The sequence below is a fragment of the Lissotriton vulgaris genome, chromosome 7, assembly GCF_964263255.1.
Source record: "Lissotriton vulgaris chromosome 7, aLisVul1.2, whole genome shotgun sequence".
NCBI classification, from domain to species: domain Eukaryota; kingdom Metazoa; phylum Chordata; class Amphibia; order Caudata; family Salamandridae; genus Lissotriton; species Lissotriton vulgaris.
In genome coordinates, this window is record NC_141695.1 from 1,246,967,278 (window position 1) to 1,246,985,144 (window position 17,867).

Below are 17,867 nucleotides of genomic sequence, written 5' to 3' on the forward strand. Positions count from 1 at the left end.
TTAATGACCCTCGCCAAGTCCGACACATAGATGTTAAATAGCGTCGGACTTAACGAGGATCCCTGAGGGACACCACATGGTAAGGTGAAAATAGGGGAGAAGAAGTCACCCAGTTTGACTGACTGCTCACGGCCAGACAGAAAAGAAGTCAGCAGTGATTTGGCTTTGTCCTGCATGCCGATCTTTCCTACACGGTCGATCAAAATATTATGATCGACCGTGTCGAAGGCCGCAGACAGGTCCAATAATATCAGGACTGCTGCGCCTCCTTGATCCATAATCACTCTGACCTCATCTGCCGCCTTTATCAGGGCAGTTTCAGTCCCATGACCCTTCCTGAATTCGAATTGGGTATCATCAAGAAGATTATTCTGATCGATGTAATTGGGCCAACTGATGAGTCATAATTTTTTCGAATATTTTTGACGGGAAGGGGAGGGATGCGATAGGTCGATAACTCTTGGATTCTGAAGGGTCCAGACATGGTTTTTTCAGTAAGGGTTTGATGATTGCTTTCTTCCAGACCGAAGGATATGAACCTGAACAAAACATAGCGTTGCAGATGTTTGTCAGAATGGGAGCTATTAAATTGGTCACTGGCTTAATGATCAAAGGTGGACATGGATCCAGTGGTGATCCTGATTTGTTGGTTGTTATAATTTCCTTTATCTATGTAGGGGTGATTTGAGTAAATGCGCCCAAAGCTATAAAAGGTGAGGGGAAATTTGTATTGGGACTGGTGGGTTCTGGAGTTGTTTTTGTAGAAAAGTTAGAGAAGATGTCATTAACCTTAAGTTTGAAAAAATCTGCCAGGTCATTACACAGCTTTTGAGATGGTTCTATTGTAGCAGGGTTTCCGTTCTCCCACAGAACTGTGCACAGAGATCTAGAACCTGGGTGAATTAGGGTGACCCAAAATTCACCTTACTATCAGAAATCCCCTTACCGAGCTAGCTACAGTGTCTCATTGGTCATAACAACTCCCAATGACTTAGACAAACCAGAACATGAACTTAGGGTACCTCAGGTATCGTGGAACACATGAACACTCTTTCGCTCTATAATCATTTCAGACCACAACGGGGAGTCAAAGAACACACGTGCAAGTTTGAAATATTTATTTTTCAATGCAAGGTTCTCAAACGCAGTATCTTATATAATACCAACATACATATTATAAAAATCAGAGTTATCAGCATAGTCACTAGTCCATAGTAAGCGAACGGTGATAGCATATTATAATGCAGAAATCTATAGAAAACTGTATCACCTATATTTCGCGCACCCTATTTAGCATACTATATTATATCTAAGAAGGTCTCATTTGGGTTTTAGCAGGGCGGGCCCGTACCTCTAAATGTCAGCAGAAGATCACATCATCAGCTACCAACTCTCTGCATGCGAAGCAGCATCAAGTGTGTTTTTGCATTCTCAGTAACTCTATCTTAAACCCGCGTAGAGCCCAATGTTGGCAGCAACATTATTTGTGTTATGTCTAATGTGGTGCGAGGATCAGGCCTCCCAGCAACCTTGTGTTAGGTTATTCTTAGAGGCTATAGATCTCAGTGTGCAGACAGTGTACCAAGTGTACCAGGCACGACTGATATCAGAGCAATAACATATTATTCTCAATAAATCACATCTTTCATCTAGGTTGAAAGCTACAATAATAATTATGTGCCGTGTGCAAACTGAAGCCGAAGGAAAATATGTCGTTTAAACATTTAATAAACTCCTGCTAACTTAACACAATATATAGAAAAGCATTAACTATATGACACCCCCCCAATGATCCGAGGACGGTCAAGAAACAAGCCAATAATATAATAAAGGCATAACATGAAAGCAGAGTTCAATAATATTGAGCCAAGCTAAATGTATGTATATGTATATAAAAATTAACAATACAAAATATGTATGAATGCCTATAGTGGCCAAACAAAAATGTAAAAATACTCGAACTTGAGGCCTAATATAAAATCACAGGCTTAGAACATATGAAGTAAATTGTTCGTAAGAAAAATGGCACCATTCAGAATTACTAAAAAGTCACATGCCCGTATAGTGAAAGTCTCCAAAGCCACTCACAGGTGGATAGAATATGCAAAATAGGTAGCCACAGCTTCCAACATGAAATCACTGTCATCATCCGAAAACAGTTCAGCCATCCAATTAAGCAATGGGAAAGAAAATACGTGCTCCTCCAACACCGGACCCTCTATTATTATTATTATTATTATTATTATTATGCTGTTTTATAACGCGCTCCATTACTGCCGGAGTATCCTGGCGCGAAGAAGAAAAAACAGAATAAACAGCCTACCCTACACAGAACAAAAAACTAAAAGGCTTGTCGAAACAGATGGGTTTTCAACCCTTTTTTAAAAGAAATAAAGTTCACAGTAGCTCGCAGGGATAGAGGGAGCTCATTCCAAGCCAAAGCGGCCTTCACCGCCACTGATTGCCCTCCCAGCCGAGAAAGCCGGAAGAGCGGGACCTGAAGCAGATGTTGAGCAGCAGAGCGCAAAAGTCGCTTAGGAGAGTAGCGCCTAAATCGTTTCATCAGGTAGGCGGGACCTTGTCCATTGATAGCTTTGTGGGCCAGGGTCAAAATTTTAAAAGTAATCCTCTGGGAAACTGGCAGCCAGTGCAGACTCTGCAGGTGATTCCTAGCGCTAACCCGACTGGGGATATTACCCAACAGTCTGACGGTTGCGTTTTGGATCACCTGGAGACGTCTCACCATATAAGCCGGGGATCCACTCAGCAGGCCATTGGCATAGTCAAGTCGCGAGAGAATTAAAGCTCTCGCAACTGACTCTCTTGCTGAGGCAGGCAGATAGGGGAAAAACTTCCGCAACGCCTTAAGAGTCCCGAAACAGCCTCCTGCCAGCTTCTTGATATGCCCCTCAAACTGGAGGTCTTCCCCAAACCAGACCCCTAGGTTCTTGGCGAGGACATTGACTGAACCGGGCATCGGGAAACCGGCCGGCCAAAGTGCTTCTCTAAAGTTAGGGGGGAATTGACCGTAGAGCAGTATTTCCGTCTTATCCTCGTTGCACTTCAATTGCGCGGAGGCTAACCAGTTGAAAACCGCGGATAAACAAAACTGAATCCGCTCGGTATCTAAGACAGCACTGTGCCAGGTGAACAACAGCTGCGTATCATCGGCATAGGCGATGATTTTGGCCCCCAGTTGTTCGGCAAGCTCAATCAAGGGGGTCAGGTATACATTAAAGAGAAGAGGGCTCAAGGTGGAGCCCTGAGGGACCCCAGTCATGAGGGGCTTAGCCGAAGATGAAAAAGGAGGGAGCCAAACCTGTTGCGATCGAGACGAGAGAAAGGAGCGCAGCCAGTCCAAAGCAAGGCCAGCAACCCCAATGTCCGCAAGTCTAGTGAGGAGGCGTTGGTGCGGCACCGTGTCAAACGCGGCAGAGAGGTCTAATAAAATTAGAGCTGCTCTGCCGCCACGGTCCAGACACTCCCTAACTGCCTCAGAGATCTCCACCAAAGCAGATTCCGTGCTGTGCGCAGCACGGAAGCCAGATTGAGCAGGATGGAGAGCCCCAGATGATTCCACAAACTCATTAAGCTGCCGGAAAGCCAGTTTTTCCCCTATTTTTGCCATAGCCGGGAGCAGGGAAATTGGCCGGTAATTGGCCAGCACTTCAGGGTCCGCTCCAGCCTTTTTCAGCAGGGGAAGTAGCTTAGCTTGTTTCCACTCAACAGGAACTGTGGCTGATTTAAATGAAAGGCTGATGATATGCGTCACTTCCTGCACCACCACTTCCGCTACCCCTGCCAACACCCGCGCTGGACACGGGTCAGAAGGTGATCCAGATTTCAAGGATTTAATCACGGCCAGTGTGTCAGTAGCAGTGGGAGGAGTGAGCTCCTCTATCCGGGGAGATGAACCCTCTAAAGGAGGGGAAAGATGGAGAGAGCCATCCGGAAAGTGGCTAGAGCTAAGACTCGCCTGAATAGACGCTATTTTTTGCTCAAAGAACCCGGACAAGCTCTCACACCATACTGCAGAAGCTGGAACCACCCGTTGCTCAGCACAGGGGGAAAGGAAACTATTAACAATCGCAAAGATCTCGCGACTGCTGTTGTTAGCTTTTTCAATCCGGCTAGCAAAATATTCTCCCTTAGCTGTTTTAATGCTGGCATAGTAGATTCTCTGCTCCCTCCGTAAAGCAGCCTTAGCTAAGGGGCAATAGGATTGACGCCAGGCCCGTTCAAGCTTTTTACAGGCCAACTTGTGAATGCGTAGTTCGGGGGAGAACCAAGGCTTAGAAGGGGAGGATCTAGTTCTACCGTTGCTCCCCCCTTTAGATGACGCAGTCGCCCCCGCTTCCACCCATTCTCTAAAGTTCAGCACCGCATCAGCAAGATCAGAGCCTAACACGGGCCTGCACTCGGTCAGGGTGGTACCCAAAGTCTTTGTTAATTTTCTTGGCACAGATAGTTTTAGCCCCCCCAGTGGCAGTTTTCGGAGCTGACCACGCAAATCTGATCAGCTGATGGTCCGACCACGTCAGAGCTTGAGGGGCTTCCACTTGGAGGGGAAAGTTAGAACAAATCACATCCAGAGTGTGACCCCCAGAGTGCGTAGGAAGAGAGACCCACTGGGAGAGATGTGCAAGATCCAAGAAATCATACAGAGCTTTGCATTCAGGGAGAGCCGCTACCTCAGCGTGAATATTAAAATCTCCAAGCAATAAGAAATGGGGGAATCTCAGAGCTCGAGGAACCATGGTCTCAAGCAGTGCTGCCAGAAACGCTCCTGCATGTCCTGGGGGCCTATAGATTAACGTGCCCCCCAAGGTGAGATGAGGGGAGAGGACCAGGGAAAAGTTCATTACTTCCCCAACTCCCAGTTCTTCCAAGGGCTCAACCTGAAGAGTCCACGAATCCTTCAAAATGATTGCCAGACCCCCCCCTCTTCCCAGAGGTCTATCTCTCCTATGTATTTTATAGCCTCGGGGGACTGCTAACTCGACATCTGGAGCACAGGCGTTATTAAGCCAGGGTTCGGTCACAAACAGGATGTCGAGAGAGCCGTCATCGAGTAGCTCAAATACATCCCCAGCATGTTTGCTCAATGAACGAGCATTAACTCTAGCAACATCAGAGGACAACTCGGTGGGTTCTCAAGAACGCTATGTGCCAGAAACTCATGCGCCGCTGCGGGGATGTCCCACGGACCCATTAGTCCATGCATCGCTGCCAAGGCCATAATCCTTTCGCCAGAACAAACCAACTCGTGAGCAACTACGGGGCCCATCAGGTGATTAAAATCGACTCCAGGAGATAATGGCAAGCAGAGACACAAATCAATGGCCCAGTCAAAATCGCAGCTCAGGCAATGAAACACAGGCTGGACACATGTGAAATAGGAAAATCGAAACGATAATCCAAATGCCGTGCTTAAAGTCGCAAGCAGCAGGGTGCCATAGTAATCAAGCATCCAGTTGCGAAACAGTGTCAGAAAGGGGCTGAGCGGCTTCTTGCGCAGGATGGGCATCCATGTTTTAGGAAGCAGAATAATATCAAAACGCCTGCGGCTAAAGCCAGCAAAACAGGAAATCCGTCAAACAAGCTCGAAAATATTGAATGGAAGAAAGCAGGGATAACACCAAAAATCTTTTCAAATGTAGTCACGAGACCACTGCTAACCAGTTTAAAAAAATGAGCTAAGCCAGAAGTGGAGGAGGCATTAAAGATCTGATGTACTAATTTGCAGAAATGAAACGGCAAGTCAGTATTTAAAAGTGCCTGCACCTCTGTGCATGTGTTAGCTATGTGAAGGACATAAGTTTCACGGGCCGAGCTCAGGGCCACTTCTTTTTGAGACAAAAGAGCCCTTATTCGGCTCATACCATTGAACTCCGCTTTCAAGGTTGGGATGCGCGGCCAGATGGAAACATCTGAATTCCCATGCGTGGGTGGATATAACACGTTCTTGCAACACACCACACGTTCTGATACAGTAACCACATAGGCGATACCGACCATTAACCCACAACACTCCTCGTTATTCAAAAGCAAATAACTACCGTTTGTCAATAATGTGAATGTGGGAACAATTGCAGGAACTGGTGTGCCTTTTAAAACACAGGCCAAATTAGGTTGGTCCTGATTACAAGAACCATGCAACTGGATGTGTCTGCATATCAGTGAACGGTCAGGCAACTGTGTGCATTCTTCACCATTCAGATTCACTTCCTTTCCATCCTTCAGGCATCTGTACGTGTGTGGTAAAGACCATGCCTCATGTAGGAAAGCACTGCCTAGTGGTTCATATCGCCCTATAGCAATATATCTCATACAATTAGTAAATTTATACAAAGCAAATGGTAAAGTAATAACACCATGGATAAGCCATGTAGCAGCAGCTGCTTCAGCTACAGAAAAGGGCAAAGATTCTAACTTTTCAATGTGTAACATAGAAAATGATGCATCTCGCATGGAAAGCATGCGCTGCTTGTCAGTCAAATTAAATGGGGCAAATAGTGATGACACGTTCATGTAACTCCAGGGAACGCGACCAGCTTTCAGAGTTTGTAGTGTCCACGCAAACTGCATCACAGAACGCAATTGATTTTGTCCATGGTACAATACCGACACTTCATCATTCACAATGTCAACTACAGAAGAGACAATATTGTTCAATGTGTAAATTCGGGAAGAAAGCATGTTAATACTGTTATCGACAACTGCAAGCACTTTCTCCAAATTTGCTTGGTCAATTGCTCTTAGGCGCTTAGCAGCCTCAATTTGCGAAAATTTCCAAATTTCATTGTAAACTGCATAAATCCACCGTTTAGACCTACCCTTAGCCGGGCCTTTTATAAAATCATTTAAATCCACATTATCATTCAACTGAGACAGATGTAGTTTAACTGCAGCTAACGTGGAATGTTGTAACCAATTCTGACACAGTTTCCCCACAGAGTAAGTAGTGACAGTATAATCAGTTTCAAAACGGGGATCAGGTCTGACTTGTGTGAACCCTTCAGCCAAACCCAAAAAACGACGTTGGCAAGAATCAGCACTCCTATGCCACATCAGCCAACCCTTCGGATCCAAACTGGATATATTAAAGGACGAATTGTGCAATAGAGCTCGTAACTCACGAATGGACAATTCAGTAAAATTACCCCATCCTGAATATTCTTCCAATTCGGGGATAATTGGTGTATTTAATTTTTTTGAAGTCGCCAATCCAAAGAATGTTGTTTGGGAAATAGATGAATTTAGAAACAACATGTGATTCGGGATGAGACATGCACGGTGAAAAGCCTCAGTGCCTTGTACCTGCCAATCTTTGGTACCCCAAACCGATTTAAGGTCAATTGTTCCTTTCCAAAACTCGTAGCCATCTACAGCTAATCTGTCTAGAAAGGACTTCGAATACAGCAATTTTGTATCGGTAAGTCTAACTTTGGACATGGACTTTTGTGTCATTTTGAAATAAAATGACTCAGGATTTGATTGATTAAAATCTGTAAAATAAGTGTATTTTTTCAGAAATGTATTGGAGCTGCCTCCCAATGGAGCAGGGCAATGTTCCCATTGTGTGTAATTTACAGCAACCCTCCTGGAATTTGTCTTATGTAAAAAATTATTACCATAATGTTGAAAACAAAACAAATCACCATAATTAATAGAATCTAAATATAAATCCTCAGCATCAAAGGCAGCATAGTATTTCAAATCAGAGAATAATGCTTCTACGGCCTGAATATCCCAATCATCAGAACGTATATTTTGTTTAATCACATCCCCCATGTTTACTCTAAGCACATTAGGAACATTAATCACTTCAGTGGGCCCATGTATTTGAAATCTAACCGCATCCCACACAATCCCATCAAGGACAGGCCAAGCAGTAATGTTGACTGTATTCAAGTTTCGTTTCAGTCTGTGTGCTGAATGTGAAGAGGAAAGAGGGGCCAATGTTCCATTAAGGTACCGAATTCCTGTTCTTTCTTTAACATAGTGACCATCGATCAGGCGGAAAAAATAAAACACAAAACCAATTGACATAAAAAGGTAAAATGAAAATAGAATCAACCAAATGTATGTCCAAGGGGGAATTAAAAAATGTTTTTTAAATAAGGTGGCATATTTTGCAATAGTTGAGGGTTTCTTTGAAAGTTCTGAAACAGAGTCAAAAGAGAATCTTGACTGGTCGGCCAAACGAGTCTGCAAATCTGGCATAGATAAGTCAGCAGGATAGGTGTAGTTCAGCTCATCAATGTTCGTAACAGGAATAGTATTTAATAAAGGACTGGATATGGCAGGCATCTCAAGGGACACCTCCTGTTCTGCACCTGAAGTAATAGCCAGCACAGAATGCCTCACCATGGAAGGACAGGATATAGCCGGTGTCATGCTATGAAGAATCGGCCACCCGGTGTGTCTTGACATTGTCAATAGAGATAAATCTGTTTTCCTTACGACCTGGAAGTGGTGGTAATATGACTGTTCTCGTGCCCTTCACTCCAAGAACTCGAACCGGTGCACGATATGAGGGACCAAACTTTTTCTTGTTATCGATCTTCTCCCGAACCAGTTCTCCAACTTGGGGTAGCCAGCCAACTACCGGGATCTGCAACGCATCATCCGATGTGGAGGGCAAATGTTCCTTTGCTAGACTGTCTCTGGTCTTTTGTAGATCCTGTAAAACATTGCAATGTTCATCTACATCAAAGGCCAGGGCCTGGGCCTTGCAGTCTAGACCGTCGAGGTCAGGGACGTACATCTTGATACCAAAGAGCATTTCGTATGGGGTCCGCCCACCCAGAGACCTTCTAGGGAGATTATTAAGCGCACGCTGCATGCCATTGAGGTGGGCTAACCAGTTCCTGACAGTCCCTATAACTCGAGCTGTCAAAGATTGCTTTAAGTCACGGTTCATTCGTTTAACTACACTATTTCCCTCGGGTCTGTACGGAGATGAAAACTTGACTTGGACCCCCAACGAAACCATAGCATCCTTATACGCCTTAGAGGCGAAAGCCGGACCCTGGTCCGAATGGAAGATACCACAGGCAAAAATCCCTACAAAGACTCGCAAATCCTTAATGACAGTCCGTGAATCAGCGCTCCGATGGGGCCAAACCCACACAAAGCGTGTGCATGAATCAACTGCTACTAAGATATACTTATGCGCAGTATCAGAAGAAAAAGGACCGCCGGGATCTAAATAAACGCACCCCAGTGGTTTATTAGAAATGTACAACTGTGTCTGAGGCGGACGCGCAGCAGTTGAAGGTTTAATCTGCTGGCAAATGTCACATTGAAGGACATAATCGTGCGTCTGTTTGTACAGACCCCGCCACCAGAACCTCTGTTGTAGCTGAGTTACAGTGGCCGAGACGCCCGCATGCGCAGACGCCACACCTTCATGAGCCGCTGTAATCAAAGAAGCCCTGCAATCCGAGTTGGGAATTAAACGTTCGCCAACTTCAGGAATTTTCACATAAGGAACCTTATCGGGACTTAAGTGGTATGTGTATTTAGAAGGGAACCCCGCAGGATATTTACTTCCCTTCTCAGTAGCAGCAACCGCTTCTAAGATGTCATCATCTATCTTGCTTTTGGACCTCGTGACTGCTGCAACTAAGTATTTTGATACTGCTGACTTCGCTGCTTCATCAGCAAGTGAATTTCCGACAGCGTGGACCCCCACGCGCTGATGGCCAAGAGTATGAATTCCAAACACGAGTGGCAACTTCTCTTTGAGTTCCGCCACTCGGACCCAGATCATTTTATGTTTTATAGTGCTACCTTTGGAATCACGAAATTCATTCTGAATCCAAAAGAACAAGTTCTCATTGTAAGACTGGACACAGTAGTAAGAGTCACTTACGACCAAAGTCGTCACACTCGGATCTGCGTACTCTAATGCAAGCATCAGAGCACGAAGCTCAGCCAATTGTGCGGTGCAGTCCCCAAGCGTCTGTGTATGCACGACACTGGACTTGAACTCATCGTTCACCATGGCACCGACCACAATGGCGCAAGCGGAAACGTAGGCATGTTTAGAGCCATGCGCGACCTGCGCCGAACCATCAGTGTAAATGATGCAATGGAAATCCTCCAACGGCCGCATTGCTAAAGGAGCAGGATGAACAAATTCATACTGTAAGAACTCCTGCGACCGTAAAGTGGCGTCAAAAATAAACGTGACATCCTGGGATGACAAGGATGCAGCCCATTGAATCCACCGAGGGTGCAAAGCTTTAGAATTTGGTACACTGGCTTTCGTAACTGCCTCCAAGGCAGGACACGGGGTAACAACCAACATGCGTTTTCCCTGTGACAGGGCACGTTCCTTGAGAATTGCCATCTGCACAGCCGTCAAAACTTTCTCCACAGTGGAAAATCGCAATTCAGCCGAAGTGTACAAGTGTGACTTGTAAGCCATAGGTACTGTATCTCCTTCATTAAAAGTTAGGTATGTGAAACCTACCGTCCCCCGGACAATTCTTATCACCAGGTTGGTCTGGTTATCACGAGTCTGTAAGTATTCAGAAGCGAGCAAATCAGCTTGCAATGACTGCAGAATAGCTGAATGCTCAGGCAGCCAGCATGATTTGGAAAAAGATGGTTGTATCAAAGCATACAAATGCTTGATACGCTGGGCATATTCCGGAATGTATGTCCTCCCGAAATTCAAAAAGCCTAGTAAAGATTGTAATTTTTTCAGTGTTGTCGGAGAGCGCAATTGTGCGCACTTCTCCAGGAAGTGAGGAGCCAAGCCTTTTCCTTCATTAGTTAGTTCATAGCCTAGAAACAGCACTGTGTATTCTGCAATGTGCGATTTTGCAAAATTAAACTTGTAACCCATGTCTGCAAAGTTACAAATAATACTGTTCATTCGACACAGATGCTCCCAAAGTTCGTCGTCTGCGAGATAGATATCATCCACATAGGAACAAGCATCTGGGTCGATCCTCTCCAACAGAGAGACAATGCGTGCGGAAAATACGCCAGGACTATTCTTATAGCCCATTGGAAGACGCCAAAACATTTTTTGGACCCCGCCGCATGTGAAAGAAGTCCATTGGGAACTTAGACTGTCCAATGAATGGGCATAAAAACCATTGGAAATGTCAAGCGTGGCTTTGAACCGCTTACGCACAAGACTATTTACAAGGGCAGAGCCGTGAGTATTCTGTACTGCACAGTTACGGCAATGCGAGTTTAAATGCCGGTAATCCAAAACCAAACGGTAAGAGCCGTCCGGTTTGTTTACAGTAAAAAGGGGGTTATTCATCGGTGACACACACGTTTCAATTACACCTTGATATTCCAATTGTTCAAGGATCGCTGCGACTGAAGCTTTGGCTTCACGTCGTATGGGATATTGAGGTTGAGGCGGCGGCTGAGACCGTAAAGGAATCTCGTGGTTCGGGGACAATTTATCCCAGCCACACTGATTACGGTACACAGCCGGTGCAAGCGCCAGAGCCCACTCTTCTGCAAAGTGCAGTGCTTCCACTCTCGAAACTGTGTTCGCGAAACTGGGGAGGGTTACCTCCTCCCCTCGTGGAGCTGCGAGCACAAAAGGTGGGGGCCAGTCAGCCTCCGAAAGCAAAATGTCATATGCAGACGAAAGATTTTCCCAAAATACCCCTTTAACCGTACGCTGTACGTCACCTTCAATTAACAGGACAATTTCAAAAAGTCTATCAGGGGGAGCAACTCTTGTATCTGCTGTTTCAATTACAACATAAGTGTCAGTCGCTGTCACCTTCAGTAGTGGACGGAGGGCCTCTCTCACTATGGTAATCTCTGCCGCGCTGTCCAGCAAGGTCAGAGCCCAAGTCAGATTCCCAAGCCTCGTTCTCACAATCTGGGGCATATCGATGCGCTGTCAAGGCTGCGACTTTCTTCTTGGCAAACTGTGGTCTCTGAGGCGTAGAGCCCTCCTGTTTGTCTGCACCGTTGCGCGGGCGGGGCTGACCACGTCCTTGCTGGCCACCCCGGCCCCTGCCGCCCCCTCCACCACCGGTTGACGGAGCCGATGAGTCCTGAAAGGAACGAGGAGAGCGTTGGTCAGAAGCCTGAAAACGTTCAGGTGTCTTAATCATCGCGCGGTCGCGCAAATCATAAACACGTTCCGACTGCGCAGGCAACGGAGACGCAGGACGCGAAACCTGTGTTTGTTGTTGTTGCTTACCCTGATTCTGTTTTTTAGGCCAATTTTGTTTTATGGACTTGGGCTGAGCGTTCGCCTCCGAAGACTGTCCCTGGGGCTGCTTTTTCTCCTTATCAGAAAAAGTCTTCAGACCCTTGGCATTGCGGCCAACCATTTTATAAGCCGCCGCAATTATCCTTGCTAACTGACGGGGTTTGTCCGCGTCGGGAATCAACGCCAAGGCGTTAGCCACCTGGAAGTTCACTGCATCCCCCTTGACATTCGCAAGGATCAGATCGCAAACCACCTCAAAGGAGCCACACAGGCGCATACCCAACTCAACCGCTGACTCCGGTCCGTGATCATCCTGAACACGTTTAAGGACCGCAGACAGGTTGGACATAGACGGGGAGCCAAAGCACCTCGAATAGACTGCTGCAAAAGTCTTACCCCATGTTTCACAGTCAACAAGCTCAGGGGCCAAATCTTTCAGCAAACTAAGCATAAGAAGAATCCGGTGTTTCTCACCAGGATTCGTATTAGGAAACACAGCTTCCAGCTGGTCGAATTTCTCGGCAAGCCAGAAAGGAAAGTCATCCTTATCCTGGGGCTTCTTGCCCATTACGGAATTCACCATGACAGGACTGATTTTCAAACCAGCCTGACCTGCTTGAAGCTGCGCACCCCTAGGGGCTGCGCCTTGAACATTACGACTTGTGTAATGAACAAGTGCCCTAATGTCAGAGTCCACTTTCTTACCAACTCTATCCTCTCGAAGACTTGCACAGGAACAGAAGATGCTAGCTTTCCGACTCCCACTTCCAACCAATCAGAATCAGAAGTATATCATGACTCTAACTGATTAGATAGAGGGAAGGGGAAAATTGGATAAAATAACGAAAGAAATAAAACAGAGAAGAGACTGGTCCTGATCCTCTGGAGTTCCGTAGGAATCTTCAATCAGCTTGCAAATCAGCTTCTCAAAGAACCCTAGGAAAACTAAACACATACAAGATAATAAATCACTGTACCTGAGCTAATCTGGCTTCCCTATGACTAGTTCTAAGAACACCTACCCAGGAATCTGTAACAACCTGCTGCTCTTCTATACTGAAGTGTAGGTTTTTTGAATGATCTGCATATTCTGTATTTTCAGATGACAGGTCTACCTCTTACTTCTGCAATATAATAAAAGTGTTATTGCCTTCTACTCTATGCTCAGTGCTTGTACTAAATGTATACTGCTTGTTTTCTCCACCTACCAGTTTGTCTCTACGTTATCCTTATATTATGTTCTTCTTAAATACAGGTGCTTTCTCCTGAATAGATGAATTAACCTCATTCAACTCTCCAGGTAAGTTTTCCTTTTTCTTTTGCTTGTAATTTCTTTTAACTGTACTGAAAAACCTCTCTAACACTGTCCCTATCTCTTTCTAGATTAAACTTGAAGTCTTCTGTCTAGCACTGGTTCTGCAGACGAAATTCAACAATTGGCGAGTCAGGCTTTACTCCATTAAACAGTTCATAGACCTTTCCTTGCATTGAGAACGTTGTTATTACAATATTTACACAGTCACTTGAACTTGAACTGATAACAAGAAACCTTCCACTTAGCTCTGTGTTTCTCCGCTACTTCTTCGAATGAGTCTCTCTCTCTCTCTCTCTCTGCTTCTGTGGATTAATGACTGGAATTCACTGCTCTGGTAAATGTTCTTCGCTGACACGCAGTTTAAATAGCTCTGATTTCTTTTTTGAAACAAAACTCTCCCTTGAATGCTCTATAACCGCTTGACTTCGTGACACCCCAAGGTCAAGGCAGCGAAAGCTTAAATAACTCTACACTGACTGGAAATGTTTCTTCCTTTCTCTCTCTCTCTCTGATGCGACCTCTGTGACCGGATTCCTCGGTGAAGTGCGCAGTTCCAAAGGAAAGCGCGCTGCACCTGGACTCTCAATCACGTGCTGGAAAGGCTAGACTGCTAACCTAGCATTCCACGCATTCCACAACCGGGACCATGTGAAGTCTCGGCTGGCGCTCCATTTTCTTGCTTTTAAACAAATTGAGTCTGCATTAAGTTCACTAAGAGGAGGGATCCTGACAGTACCCCCCACCAAAGAGGATCCTCCCGGTCTAGGTTTGGTAGGATTTCTTTGGTGAAAGAGACGCACCAACCTAGGAGCATGAACATCCGACTCCAACTCCCAAGACCTTTCCTCTGGCCCATAGCCTTTCCAGTCCACTAGATAGTACAGTCTTCCTCTTACACGTTTTGAATCCACAATTTCCTTGACCTCAAATTCTAGTCCAGTTTCCAACTGAATTGGAGGTGGAACACCTTCTTTCCGCAACCCCTCAACTGATTTCTTTAATAAGGAGACATGGAAAACTGGGTGAATTTTTAGTTTCGTGGGCAAGGTCAGTTTAAAGGTTACTGGATTGATCTGTTCTGCAATAGGATATGGTCCTATGAATCTAGGCTGAAACTTTCGGCTGCCCTTTAGTCGAAGATTTTTAGTATTTAACCAAACCTCATCACCTACTTCCAAATCTGGGGTATCTCTTCTCTTTTTATCAGCATACTTCTTATACTTGCTTTTAGCCTGTTCTAAATTCTTGGATGCCTCTTCATGTATCTGCTGTAAGTGAGTGACTAAATCCTGAACTGCCGGGACAGAGATGTGAACATTTTGCACTGTGGAATTCGGGTGTTTGCCATAATTCAAATAGAATGGTGAATAACCCGTGGACACATTCTTTGCGTTATTATAGGCAAATTCTGCAGACCATAAATAGTCCAACCATTCCCCACCCTGCTTCAACGTGAATAACCTTAAATACTGCTCTACTTCCTGGTTCACTCGTTCAGTTTGTCCATCAGTCTCTGGGTGAAAACTCGTGGAAAAACGTGTCTCAACCCCAAGTCTCTTCATAAAGGCCTTCCAAAAATGAGACACAAATTGAGTTCCTCGGTCCGATATCATGACCTCTGGAATTCCATGTAATCTCACCACCTGAGCACTAAAATGAGCTGCTAACTGTCTAGCAGTTGGAGTTCCTTTCAAGGCTACAAAATGCGCCATTTTGGTGTATGCATCCACTACCACTAAGATGGTATTAAACCCTTGACAAGTGGGAAGGTCAGTTATCAAATCTAGAGTGACTGTGTGCCAGGGAGAAGGAGGATTGGGCAAAGGTTGTAAGAATCCCTTAGGTGCTTGCCGTTCTGATTTTCCCTGCGCACAAATCTCACATGTCTTTACATATTGCTCAATGTCCTTGTTCATGTGTGGCCACCAATACTTCCTTTTAACTAAGTCCACAGTCTTCAGTTCTCCCTTGTGGCCTGCCAACAGATGATCATGGCATTCATTCATAGCTTGTCTCTGTAGTGTGGAAGTGGGTAAGTGCAAGGCTTCAGTCTGATAAGGTAAACCATCAATGACTTCTCTTCCATCTCCTTGCTGCACCCACTCTAGCATTTTCTCAGGCGACATGACTTGGAGAATTTGTTCTTTTACACTCAAAGAATCTACTGCGCCGATGATTTTAGAATTGGGAATGATTGTTTGTGTCTTAATTTCCTCTTTTCCCTCTCCTGTACCCATTCGGGACAAGGCGTCCGCCTTTCCATTTTGAGCTCCAGGTCTGTAAGTAATGACGAAGTCGTAGTCGGCGAAATACAATGACCAACGAAGTTGCCTAGGCGATAAGGTCCTGGCTGATTTTAAAAATTTCAAATTACGATGGTCAGTGTAAACTGTGACTACATGATAGGCTCCCATTAAGTAGTGTCTCCATTCTTTGAAGGCGTCTTTTATTGCTAATAGTTCCTTTTCGGTTATTGTATAGTTGATCTCTGCTGGAGTCAATTTCCGTGAACGATAGGCCACGGGGTGTAGTTGACCAGTTTCCTTATTCCTTTGAGAAAGTACACCTCCCACAGCCAAATCCGAAGCATCCGTTTCTACATAGAAGGGCTCAGATGGGTCTGCATGAAGAAGGATCGGAGCTGAAGTAAATTCATCTTTTAAGGCCTTGAATGCTGATTCTGCTTCTTCAGACCATTCAAATTGTACTCCTTTCCTCAGCAGTCTAGTGAGAGGAAGGATTCGGCGGGAGAACTCACTAATGCTTGTCCATGTGAATACCTGACTGCGAGATCACAAAGCCCAGGAACTCAACTTCTGTGACATTAAAAGCACATTTTTCCAGCTTGACAAACAAATAACTTGTTTTCTCTCAGCTTTTGTAGAATCTTTTGTACTTGATTCCGATGTTCTTGTTCATCGACAGAGTAAATCAAGATATCATCAATATAAACTATTGCACATTGGTCTATGTATTCACTGAGAACATCGTTTATGAAATGCTGAAAGGCAGCAGGGGCACTGCACAACCCATAGGGCATCACCTGATACTCGAACAATCCAAAACGGGTTCTAAACACCGTTTTCCATTCATCCCCAACTCTTACTCGGATGAGATGGTATGCCCCTCTTAGATCCAACTTCGTGAATATCCGTGCCCCTTTCACTTGGTCTAACAAGACGGAAATGAGAGGAAGTGGATATCTATTCTTCTTGGTTATTCGGTTGATTGCGCGGTAGTCAATGCAAGTCCTCAACTCGCCTTCTTCCTTCTTCGGCACGAAGAATAGAGGCGAGGAGACTGGGGATTGAGAAGGACGAATGAATCCATTTGCCAAATACTTGTTGAGGTACTCTTTTAAATGATCATGCTCCTTTTCGGTCAGAGCATAAACCCGACTGCACAGCATATTCGCCCCTGGTTCGAGGTCTATTTTACAATCATAGACACGATGCGGTGGTAACTGTTCCGCTTCCTGCTCGTCAAACACATCTTTAAAATCTTGATATTCCGGGGGTATCGACTGGGTATTGATCACGCACACCATTGCATTGGCTGAACATAAGGCTTGAGCCGGATTTTCCTGGTGGTTTTCCGTTTGGTTTCCAAAACAATTGTTCCTACAGTAATCTGAAGTCATTTCTATGGTTCTGGCAGCCCAATCTATAGTTGGATTGGGCTCAGTGAGCCAAGGAAGCCCAAGAATGAACTGAAATTGAGGTGCGTCGATCAAATTAAAATGAATGTCTTCTCGATGGCCATCCTCTCGAATTAACTGCACCAATTCCGTGTGACTTACTATAGGCCCAGAAGATAAATCCGTACCATCGATGGCTCTGACTGATTCACTCTTGTCTTTAGCTATGGCTCTCAATCCAATCTTGCTTGCGAATTTCAGATCACAAAAGTTCCCTGTTGCCCCTGAGTCTACCATAACTGTTATGCCTTCTCGCACTTCTTGACGAAACTTGATGGTCACTGATAATATGAGATGTGGAGAGGACGACTGTAGGGTGTTTGCCAATTGGTGCTCCTGTGGAGTTCATTCTTGACTCGCATCCACCTGTACAACTCCTTCTACAGGTGGTGCAGCTAGTTTTCCTTCGGCTTATAAGATCCTTTGGGTTTCTTTGGACAATTTCTCACAAAATGTCCACTTGAACCACAATACATGCATAAATTGCTGGCTCGTCTTTTCTCTTTTTCTTCCTTAGTAAGCGGTCCCCTTATCGTTCCAATTTGCATTGGTTCTGAGCTGTTGCCTCCTTCTGCACCTTTTCCTGGTTCAAACCTGGTTCTATCAAAACGGGGCACAGTGCTTCGAAACTCACGTTTTCTTTCACC